Source organism: Equus quagga, unplaced genomic scaffold (assembly GCF_021613505.1).
Source record: "Equus quagga isolate Etosha38 unplaced genomic scaffold, UCLA_HA_Equagga_1.0 HiC_scaffold_832_RagTag, whole genome shotgun sequence".
NCBI classification, from domain to species: Eukaryota; Metazoa; Chordata; class Mammalia; order Perissodactyla; family Equidae; genus Equus; species Equus quagga.
Genome location: NW_025794745.1, coordinates 2,237 through 13,800, shown reverse-complemented (window position 1 = coordinate 13,800; position 11,564 = coordinate 2,237). Strand labels below are relative to the sequence as shown.

The 11,564-nt window shown below is 50.0% G+C and overlaps 1 long non-coding RNA gene and 2 other non-coding genes across 5 annotated transcripts; all 3 read left to right on the top strand.

Moving 5' to 3' along the window:
* Positions 1-1,220: 1,220 nt before the first annotated feature.
* Positions 1,221-8,804, top strand: LOC124232598 (uncharacterized). 3 transcript variants are annotated; one of them, XR_006886892.1, is made up of 3 exons: positions 1,221-1,740; positions 3,946-6,289; positions 8,145-8,804. It is a non-coding gene; the product is annotated as an uncharacterized LOC124232598 (long non-coding RNA). The 3 variants fall into 3 exon arrangements; XR_006886894.1 differs by having other exon boundaries at positions 1,224-1,740; positions 3,946-6,008; XR_006886893.1 differs by having other exon boundaries at positions 1,234-1,740; positions 3,946-4,568.
* LOC124232600 (U2 spliceosomal RNA) lies at positions 1,786-1,976 on the top strand. Its single transcript, XR_006886896.1, has one exon. It is a non-coding gene; the product is annotated as a U2 spliceosomal RNA (small nuclear RNA).
* Positions 8,805-11,074: 2,270 nt separating the features above from the next.
* Positions 11,075-11,265, top strand: LOC124232599 (U2 spliceosomal RNA). The gene has a single exon (XR_006886895.1). It is a non-coding gene; the product is annotated as a U2 spliceosomal RNA (small nuclear RNA).
* Positions 11,266-11,564: the final 299 nt, after the last annotated feature.

Genomic DNA, 11,564 nt, shown 5'->3' with positions numbered 1-11,564 from the left:
CCGCGCCCCCCACTTGACCGCGAACGCCCAGGGGGCAGGGATCGGAGCACAGTCACCTCTCAGTGTCGGGCTCTGTCTGATGGGTGCGCAGCCGTCATCTGCCTGGAGGGGATGGGTCAGTCCGCGGGTGGACTCCCCGAATCAGAGGTGGTTAGGTCAGTGTGTTCTGCTACTTTTTAAAGGAGTCTTACAGAAATGTGTGTGCGACACAGTTTAGGACGAAAGGTGGCAAGTCAAATGGGTGCAGGGGAAATTCACTCATTTACACTGTACTCCGGAGTAAATACCGACCGGCTCGAAGACTTGGAAGTTCAGAAAGAGGAAGAAAACGACCCAGAGGAAGACTTAGGACATCATTTTATAACCTCATGGGTGAAGTCCTCTCTAACTGTGACTCAAAATCTGAAAGCGACTTTTTAAAAGTTGACAAATACGATGATATAAAAAAAACCCACACAACTTTCGATGGAACCTTAAGCAAATGGAATCATCACCTTAAGTAAAGCCAACAGCCAGATGTCCGATGGGAGAAAATATTCACCGCTTCTTACATGACCTACGAAGGGCCGGCCCTCTTAATGCGTAAATTGTGGCTCCAAGCCCTTCTGATGGAGCCCGACCGACCGACCGACCGACGGACGAGCCGGCAAAGCCCCGCAACAGGGAGTCCACAGAAGGAAAGTAAACGCGTCCCTCCAGCACGGGAGAGGACGCTCAATCTTACCCCTGATTAGGGAACTGCCGACCAAAACTGCGCCCAGGGACCATTTCCACCTGTAAGAGCGAACCCTCCCGCTGGCCCCCACCCATTCCAAGGAACGTAATCCAGGACGTCCCCTTCTCAGGACGAAACCACCCGGGGAGGGGCCCGCCCCGCGGCGTAGTGGTCAAGTTCGCGTGCTCGGCTTTGGCGGCCCGGGGTTCACAGGTTCGGATCCCGGGCGTGGACCTAGCACTGCTCGCCAAGCCATGCTGTGGTGGCGTCCCACATAAAATAGAGAAAGACTGCATAGATGTTAGCTCAGCGACAATCTTCCTCAAGCAAAAAGAGGAAGATTGGCAACAGATGTTAGCTCAGGGCCAATCTTCCTCAAAAAAGGAAAGAGGGAAGGAAGGAAGGAAGGAGAAGAAACCACCCGGGGAGTCGAGCAGAAGACGGCTCAAAGAACAGGGACGCGAGCAGAGAGGTCCTGAGTAGGGAGGAGTGGGGGTGGGGGTGGGGGTGGGGGTGGCTGAAGAGCCGTCACCATCGCGCCGTGCCGGGGCACTGGCTGAGCGAGTCGGAGGCAAGATCTCATTCACTGAACGGTTGTTGGGGGTGCAGTACGTGCGGGGAGGTGGAGAGGTGGGGAGGTGGGCAGCGGACTAAACCAAGTTCGCCGTGCCAGCTCTTGCTTCCCGGTCTTCCTTCCCCGCAGCCGCCCCTCCTCTCCGGTCTTTGCGCCCCGGGGACGCGCCAGCCGGGCTTGGGCTCCCCGCGCGCACAGGCGGTCCGGAGGGTGGAGTCGGCCCGCGGTAGCCGCGTCTCCTCGGCGGGCAAAAGGCGGGGCATGCAGATTAGAAGCGGCTGTTCAGCGCGAGAACGACGGAGCAACCAGGGATCCAGAATTTCCCGTTAAAACTGTAGAGAATGAAAAATCTGCACAAGAGCCGACTGCCTAGCGATTCCCACGGTGCTGTCAAAGGAGCAAAGGAAGGGAGACCCGGACTGAGCGGGCGGCGACTCGCCGTGAGCTGAAGGTGCGTGCTAGGCGGGCGGCGGCGGGGAGGGGACGGGCGACAGGCATCGCTTCTCGGCCTTTTGGCTAAGATCAAGTGTAGTATCTGTTCTTATCAGTTTAATATCTGATACGTCCTCTATCCGAGGACAAAATATTAAATGGATTTTTGGAGCAGGGAGATGGAATAGGAGCTTGCTCCGTCCACTCCGCGCATCGACCTGGTATTGCAGTACCTCCAGGAACGGTGCACCTTCTCTCCCTATTATTCGTGTACTAAGTATAGACTGTAGCCTCCCGGTTCTCACTTCTTTTTCCAGGCTGGCTTTTATTTCGTTTGCACGTGTAGCTTTTTTCCCTTTGCTTTCTGCTACTTGTGTAAACGGCCTGCGTCCTTCCGCGCTTCTCTGTTTTTCCTCGTCGTTCCCGCGAGATTTCGCGTTTCTTTGCGACGCCGCGTCCGGGGCCGGTGAGTAGATCACGCTGCCTCCGCCGGCGCTCGCTTTTCCCAGGCTGCGGTTTGGCTGCTCTTGGCTCTCGCGTTCTTTAACCAAGTAACGGGCGAGTGTCTCCGGTACCCATTCGTACTGGGTGTCGTTGGCGGCCGAGAGACTGAAATTGCGTGAGCTCCTGTAATCGCCGCAACCCCAAATCCGGACATCGGTATTCTCCGACGGGGGGAGGCGGTGTCTCCGGGGAACACACTTGAGTGACTGGCAGGGCCAAGGCTGCAGCTGGCTCGGAGGCTCCACGCCCCTCGCCGTTCAAGCCCGCCTGTCAGGAGGTGCGTACACCTTTCGTGGTCGGCCGCTGCAGTCCTGCTCTCCGAGAGGACCCCCTATGCCCGTCTGTCACAAGAAGCCTGCGCCTCCCAGCTCTTCCCCGTTTCCAGTCTCTTACCCCATTAGGCTCTCTGCGTCCTTTCGGACCTCTTCTCCAACCCCGCTCCCGTTCCTGAAACCTTGTGCTTCTCGCTGTCGTCCACCCCGCCCCCCCCCCCCCCCCCACCACCCCCAATTCTCAGTCTCCCTTCGCTGCTTGCTCTAACCTTCCCCTGAGGACATGCGTTCCTGGAGCCTGCTCACCCGGTGGCTGTTTGCTCTCTCCACCCCTCATTCCACTGGGCCTTGCTTCACGTCCCTTAGAGACCACCCTCCTCTTCCCTCACTGCCCCCCAGACAAGCGTTGAGTCGCACACCACCAGAATATACCCTCCACTGCCTCTCCTTGTTCCTGTCGTCTGTCCAGCCGCCGGTCACTCCCCTGGAGATTTTAGCTCCTGGTTCCCTGTCTCTGCCCAACACACTCCTGTCGTCATTCTCGGTGTTCTCAAAGGCGCGCAGATGATCCTGCCGAAGCCCTGGCCTCTCAGTTCCTTGCCCTCGCCTGTACCCAAGCCACTCATTCTCCTGGCCCGACCCGCGATCTTGTCATTACCAACGGCTATAACCCCGTCCACTTCCAGCATCGCACTCTCCAGTCACCCTCTTCGACCTCCCTCTGCTACCCTTTGGTACCTGCCACCTTTCACTGTCCCTTCTCCCCCACCCCCCACCCCCAATGTCCCTGCATCCCCGTTGACCCAGATGAATTTCCTTGCACGTACCCTCAGCTCCCTTGCCACGTCCCTGCTCTGTCATACTCACGTGGCCAACCTCCACCTCTCTAACTACCCTGGGCTGCACCTGTGCCACTGAACGTCGCTGGCCCCAAAGCATACAACCGGGTGGAGCCGGCTCACCTTAACTCTCGGTATGCGCGGGGAGCGGGGGGTACTGACAAGGACATCAACATTTGCTATCCGGGATCCCACGGGCCCTTATGCAAGACGGGCCTTTTTTCCTTTCTCTCTTTTTTTTTTTTTTTTTAAGATTTTTATCTTTTTCCTTTTTCTCCCCAAAGCCCCCTGGTACATAGTTGTATATTCTTTGTTGTGGGTCCTTCTAGTTGTGGCATGTGGGATGCTGCCTCAGCGTGGTGTGATGAGCAGTGCCATGTCCGCGCCCAGGATTCGAACAAACGAAACACTGGGCCGCCTGCAGCGGAGCGCGAGAACTTAACCACTCGGCCACCGGGCCAGCCCCAAGAAGGGCCTATTTTTATATTTGCGTCTTTTTGTGAATGACTTATAGAAGTAAAAATAACGGATAGTGGGAAACGACTTTGTTGAAAATTGACGTAAGAATTTAAACATAGTAAACCCACATCTTCCCCTCATATTTTCCAGGTTTTGAAGGTCTAAATACGTGAATCCGGCGACATCCTCCAAATGCCATGAACTGCTCATGGACCGTCAGGCCCAGCCCCGTGAAATACTGCTTCCCGATTGCAAATGCATCACTGATAGGTTCTAGCTTATCCCTACTTCTGGTTCTTCTTGCACTTACATGGTCAAAACACAATAGTCGAAGAATTTTTTTAAACCCTTGGTCGCTCATAATTTTGTCGAATTGCAAATTCTGGACTTTGGGAAAATTCATCTAGGATATTGCCATTTGAAGATGTGCAGCCTGAGATTTCACTTATATATAATCCCTGTCACCACCCTCATTAGAGTCCAGTCCTTTGCTTTCATCTTCTGATTCGTCTAATAGTCTAATAATTCATCTGCTAGAAACACGCTCCTCTGTCAGTTTTCTTTCCTTTGCCATTATGGCCGGGGGTGGGGCAGATTTCCGAATTCTCGGCTGTGTTCAGAGAAAGCAAAAATCAGACTACAAAGAGCTGTCTCCCATCTGCTTGTTTACCTTCCTGAAAGAGGATTTGATCGATACCTTTTCTTAGCGACACAAGAAGAAAACTGAAGGATCACGCCATAGGGACGACTCGCTCCACTGTTGCATCAATCCTGTAAGGGACTCCTTCATTCCTCCATTTCGTTAGTCTTGTAGACTTTTCCGTCATAGTTGGGGGTTGGTGAATAGCTACAGAAAAAAAATATTCCTAGGATGATGAAACAGTAAATTTTTTCAAGAGAGAGGGAAACTAAGATCGCTAAGATCCTGTGATGCATCTTAGATTTTGCGAGAGACAAAAGCAGCCCCGGGAGCTGGCCTGCCACCCACAGCTAGGCCGTGGTGGTCTCCCGGTGAATGTAAACGATCTCACAGAACGTCACCGTCACGCTATGTGACCGTGATGGATCAACACAGAAATAAGACCACTCCGTAGTCACGTCCGAACTCAGACAAAGAAGAAGAATATAGTGTCCAAACGAGAAAATTGACCAAACACCCCCCCCCATCCTCGATGCTCTAATATGGGTAACTGCTGCTACTTTACCAGTTACAGCTTTGGCTATGGCCCTATTCTTCCCTCCTTCTGGGTAAGATTTGTTCAGCTACCCAGTCACAGAATTACCCCCAACTTCCTGAGAACATCTGTAGGGGAGGAAAAAAGTCGTTTCCCTTCTACCCTTCTATGTTCTCCACGGTTAGGGCTTTGTAACAAAAGACAGATCAATGAGAGAAAAATAAACAGAAGTTTATTAGCATGTGTATCTCATATATACGTGGGAGCAACTCAGGGATGAGTAACTCAAAGGGGTGGCTAGAACTTGGGTTTATATAGCTGATAAAAGAAAGAGAAAAGAACGAGGCCAGAGTCGACGTGATGATTACCATGACCGCCTCAAGGCTGAACTATGGGCAGAAATAGAAACCTACATTTTAACCTTCACTGTCACCAGATGGCCGGAGAACAACTCGGTAGTATTTCCCTGCAGTTAGAACATTTAGAAAGCCCCGGACACAAGATAAACTGTAGCTGAAAAGGGTGACCAATCAGAACTGGACTCAGCCTTAACCTTGCGTACTCTGCTCCTTTTACCTTTAAAACCTGGCCACCCCAAGACCGAGGCAGCACAGGTGTTAGCTCAGGGCTAATCTTCCTCAGCAAAAAATAAAAAATAAAAGATAATTGTATTTCCAACTTGGGGCATGCCTTCCACAGTCTCCAGTGATCAAGGCACCTGCGTCACTGAGCAAACCGTGCAAACTTTAATGAAAATCCTTTAAACTTCTTGGACTTTTAAACTTCTTGGCTCCTATCATCCTCAATCATCAGGCAAAGTTAAGAAAGTTAATGGAAAAACTGGATTCAAGCAGAAGAAATCTTAAATTGCATGGGGCTATGTGAATTGAGGAAGACGTTCTAATGTTTTGCTTTTCCAGATTTAAAGAAATCTTTTCTCTTAAGCTAAATATGACTTATAGCAATTTGTAAGCAGAATTGAAGCGTTGATCTTTTTCTCCCTACCTGATCCCTCCAGAATTTGGAAACTCTTGATAAGTGAGTGTTCTTATTTTTCATGGCAATATGATTGTTTGCATAAGTTCGAATAGAATCTGTTCTCCTGATAGCAGCACACGGCTGGAAACACTGGTTATATTACCAAGGCTTTGACTGGAATGTCATGTTAAACAAACAAACAAGAAACCCCCAAAACATGCATAGACTCGGATATGACCAAACAGCTTTAAGGAACAAGGATTGACTTTATGGAACAAATAAAGCCACTTGGAAATATTGGCCTGGTACCTTGCTTATAGGGTTCCCAGCAACCTTACCAGGTGAGTAAAGAAGGTCACTTCCCTGGCAGGTGCAGGAACCTCAGGCTATTTGGGGGACCTCGAAAAGAGAGGGCTTCACCCAAACGTGTAGGCATTGCAGGTGAGGTCTAATGACAAGTCCTTGACTTGGCTTTCCTGGCCTCGAGAGGCTTTTAAAGTTCAATCTGAGATTCCTTATGAAAGGTTCCAGCAAAGCAGATTTAAAAGAGCCCGTATTAGGGCCGGCCCGGTGGCACAGCGGTTAAGTTCGCACGTTCCGTTCGCTTCAGTGGCCCGGGGTTCGCCGGTTCGGATCCCGGGTGCAGACATGGCACCGCTTGGCAAGCCATGCTGTGGTAGGCGTCCCACATATAAAGTGGAGGAAGACGGGCACGGATGTTAGCTCAGGGCCAGTCTTCCTCAGCAACAAAGAGGAGGATTGGCAGCAGATGTTAGCTCAGGGCTGATCTTCCTCAAAAAAAAAAAAAAAAAAAGAGCCCATATGATCCATTGCTATTCTTGCTGTACTTGTGTGAATAATTGGGCCAAGTTTATTGAAACTAGACTTATTTTGCAAACCAATGAGTCTTAATGTCACTATCTTTGGTAAAAAAAAAAAAAAAAAAAAAAGAGGGTGATTTTAGAGAGAAAAATTATGTTCCGGTAAAAACTATAACACACATTTGTGGATAATAGATTCTAGCTCTGTTAATTGTCTTTGAGCTTTTTGTTTCCTGCCTGTAAACCGGACTGGATCCTGAATCCTTCTAGTTTCCTCCAATATCTGATACACATCAAACTAACGTTTTCCGTTTTTTCCATCCTTTTCACTTGAAGTCATTAAAAACTGAAGCCACACTTTTTTCCCGAGGCCCTGAAAACTGAAACTGGACGGCTTGGTGTAAACTTAAGAGAGATCACCACGATGGCCCATGTTTAGAGACTCTTCATGTCTGTTGCTGTATAGGCCACTTAAAAGCTTTATCTGAACACCCAATGACATCATCAGAGACATTGCAAAATGCAAAGGCTGTTTCAACCCTGACATCTGGAAATCTTTTTGACTGGCCATCCCCTGGGCTGAGAAATTAACTTGTAATTGGCTCCAACCATTAACCTTGTTTTTCTTTTGTTCGTCAGATTTCACTTGAGTTTCCAGGCCCAACCTTGATTGGTTTACAGGCCTCTTCTCTTGGATTCCCCAAGGATTGAGATCCATTATGGAGGGGATACTAAAATTTGGGCTGTGGGCTGGCCCGGTGGCACAGCGGTTAAGTTCGCACGTTCCGCTTCAGTGGCCCGGGGTTCGCCGGTTCGGATCCCGGGTGCAGACATGGCACCGCTTGGCAAGCCATGCTGTGGTAGGCGTCCCACATATAAAGGAGAGGAAGACGGGCACAGATGTTAGCTCAGGGCCAGTCTTCCTCAGCAAAAAGAGGAGGATTGGCAGCAGTTAGCTCAGCGCTAATCTTCCTCGAAAAAAAAATTAAATTTGGGCCGTCTAAGATGTGTGGTCGTCTATGTAATTATAAAATATGAACTTAAGTGTTGTTCCAAAGCCCTTGATCAGGGCACTAAAATGTTAGTCATGCAGAGCATTCCCCGCTCTCCCCACCTAGCAACCCAAAATATTTTAAAGTAAAGGTAAAAGGATTTCATTTCTCTGACCCTGATCTTTGCCCTTGCACAGCAGGAAGTAGCTGGCACGGTCTTCGCCCCCATTCCGCAAGATTGAGGAGTGATCATAAGACAGTGGGGATTGAAACCGAGAATGACAGAGTTAAAATTTTCCCTGGATTAGGGTGAAACCATGCCTGTTACCCACAAGGCTGACGTGGGAAACAAAGTAACCAAAGTTTCTGGGCTTGTTTTGCAGAACAACAGGAGGACTGCTGCTAAGAGAGCAACTTGCTGACAGCCTCCCTCACCTGACTAAGGATTGCACAGCGGTGTCTGGACGCCACCCTGCCACTGGCAAGCCACATGATGCTGACTCAAGCCACCACCTACGTTCAGCCCATGCTGCACTCTGATGCCTCCTACACGGGACTGGATGGGGCCCAAACAGCCGAGGGGGCACTTGGGCATCAAGGGACCTGAATACTCCCCAAATTGATCAAAGGTGTCGCCCTGGCAAACCTATGATTAAGAGGGGGAAATGACAAAAGAAAGAGATAAGAACGAGGCCAGAGTCAACGTGACCCCCTCAAGGCTGAACTATGGGCAGAAATAAAAGATTACATTTTAACCTCCACTGTCACCAGGACGGCCGGAGAACGATGCGGTCGTTTTTCCCTGCAGTTAGAACACTTAGAAAGCCCCGGGCACAAGACAAACTGTAGCTGGAAAGGGTGGCCGATCAGAGCGGGACTCAGCCCTAACGTTGCATACTCTGCACATTTTTGCCTTTCCAACCTGGCCACCCCGAGACCGGGGGGGTGGGAGGCGGGGGGTGCTCACCTATCAACTTGCGAGTTGAGGCATACTTCCCTGGTTTGCAAACGTTTAATAAAGCTTCTGTTTTCTTTAAAACTTATCTTTGCCTCATCAAGCTGCTCATTTGGGTTAACACAGCCTCTTAAAACAAAAGAAACAAAGAAACAAAAAAACCCAGTAAGTTTCCAGACAAGTGACAAGACAAAGGGAAAGGACTTTGAGTTTCTGGGGTGGCAAACCGTGGAAAGGTAAATATGTGGGGAATGATGGAAGATAAGGGCTAGTCACCAACGTTTGTTGTGCAGAGCCCTCTGGTGCCAGTCTCTGGGCTGATAAGGGTCTAGAGTTGTCGGTGATTAACTTCTGTACAAATTTGTGTCCTGCTTTTAGGCAAATAGGGGGAGGGCAGAGAGCTTTTCTCCTGTCTGCTTCAGCTCAAAGTAATCCTTATGCCAAAGTGGCATGTTTTGGGGGGGGGGGGGGGGGGGGGGGGGGGGGGGGCGGGCAAATCCTGCTACCCTTCACATCCCATCCAGAGGAAGGGCTCGCTTACTTAAACTCTCCCCAAACCCCCATATAATAAGCCTTGCCCACGGTTCCCCGCGGCGTGTGTCCTCTCTCGTTCTGCTACAAGAAATAAACCCAACTCGGTTCACTACGGGTGTGTTCCTGGTGGTCTTTGGCTGGGTGGTGTAGACAAGTTATTACAAGGGTCCGCCAATGGACCCTCGTGGTAATTCCAAGATGGAATGAGTTTTATTCTGTTTAAAAAGCAAAGCAAAGTCTCCCCTCTTTTCGTTGGAAGACCTATAAAAGAGAATGTAAGTCACGAAAGATCAGTATTTACGAACAGAACCGCTCAAAAAAGAAACTTAAAAAAGAGAGAGCCAGAGAGAAAAGGTTGTTGATCTCATGTCTTGAAAAAAAAAAAAAAAAAGAACACCTCCCAGGGGTGGGGCCGGCCCAGTGGCGCAGTGGGTAAGTGCGCATGTTCCACTTCAGCGGCCCGAGGTTCGCTGGTTCGGATCCGGGTGTGGACATGGCACTGCTTGGCAGGCCATGCTGTGGTAGGCGTCCCACATATAAAGTGGAGGAAGATGGGCACGGATGTTAGCTCAGGGGCCAGTCTTCCTCAGCAAAAAGAGGGGGATTGGCAGCAGATGTTAGCTCAGGGCTACTCTTCCTCAAAAGAAAAAAACGAAAAGCAAAACTCCCAGGGCAAGACAGGTTGGTAAAAGCCTAGAGGGATAGATAGATTTGTATCTGCATCTGTACATGTGTACGTGTATACAACATACAACAGTAAGAGGATGTCAGGTGGTGGGTGTTCACTGTAAAATTGTTTCAACGTAGCTGTGTGTTTGAAAAAAAGAAAAAGAAAAGAAAAAAGTGTCAGCGAAAATAATCCGTAACCAATCTATAAATCAGAATTGGGGTGAGTTTATTATGAGCCAGATCTGAGGACTAGCTCAGCCAGGGGTCTTCCTTCCCCAAGAAAGGAAGGGCACCAAAGAAGTGAGGGTGTACAGAGAGGTTATATACCCTCAAAGAGCATGTATCACATGTAGTTGTTTTACAAATGTCACGAGATTGCCCTGTTGGCACAGGGATTGATGGACACAGCAGGTAGTAGGTCTGCCGTCTGGTGGACACAGCAGGGTAGCAGATCTGTTTTCTCGAGCTGGGTGGTCACAGTGTGGGCGCAGCAACCAATTCCTAGCCTAGGGAGTGATGCTCGTCCTTAAGGAAATGCCAGTGTGGGGGAAGTTGCATCTTTATCTTAAGGCCATTTGTTCTTGTCTCTGGGACATAGCAAATGCTTAAAGCAGATATGCAATGCGTGCTCAAAGGCCACGTTAGGCCCTTTTGGAAAAATAAGGTCAGGCCGAACTAGGTTTACACCAAATGGCTTCCTCATGTACTCCAATATATCCTATTGCTTGCCATTTGTTTATCGAAGGAAAGAAAGCGATGTGGAAAAGAAAAGCCTCACAGAGCTGTTTGCGTCTTTCTGGATCTGGGCTTTTCCAGGGAAAGGAGGCTGAAGGAGGCTTCCGCCAGCTGGCGAGTTCCTGTTCCAAGGTGACAGGGCCCCGGAGCAAGGCAGGAAACGGCGCGTGTGTGGGCGGGGCATGCAAATTTAAAACGGCTGTTTTCGCCCGGGAGCTATGCGAGCAAAAAAATAGAAATCGTAAAAGCCCCAAATAAGTTAAACAGTCCGACAAACTATGTATGTCTGACAAGTTGTGACAATGACACACTGTCAAGTCCAGCGAAGAGTGTGGGCTTTCGTTTGAGGGTGGCTTTTCTCACCGTGACCACAAAGAGGTGTGAGAGGAAGGGTGTCGCCGGGCAGGAGTAGGGGTGGTTATCGCTTCTCGGCCTTTTGGCTAAGATCAAGTGTAGTATCTGTTCTTATCAGTTTAATATCTGATACGTCCTCTATCCGAGGACAATATATTAAATGGATTTTTGGAGCAGGGAGATGGAATAGGAGCTTGCTCCGTCCACTCCGCGCATCGACCTGGTATTGCAGTACCTCCAGGAACGGTGCACCCCCTCGGGGGAATATACTCGTTGTCTCAAAGTTAGTGTGGTTTCTGGGGAGCGCGGGGTTCTCTCTGCGACGATGGCAGAGAGCGCCTTGGTCGGGGCTTTCTCTCTGTGGCTCTGAGAGGGGTGTTCTAGAGAGGAAACCTAGCACGGTCCTGTGTAAGCGGAGCAGCTGCCCGCCACAGCGCAGGTGCAGCTGAAGCCTACCAGCGCCATCGAGAGAGAGGAAAGAGAGAGAGAGAGAGAGAGAGGAAGCGCGGGAGTATCTGTCAAGGGCCCTCTTACCCCTGTGAGTGGTAGAAGGCTG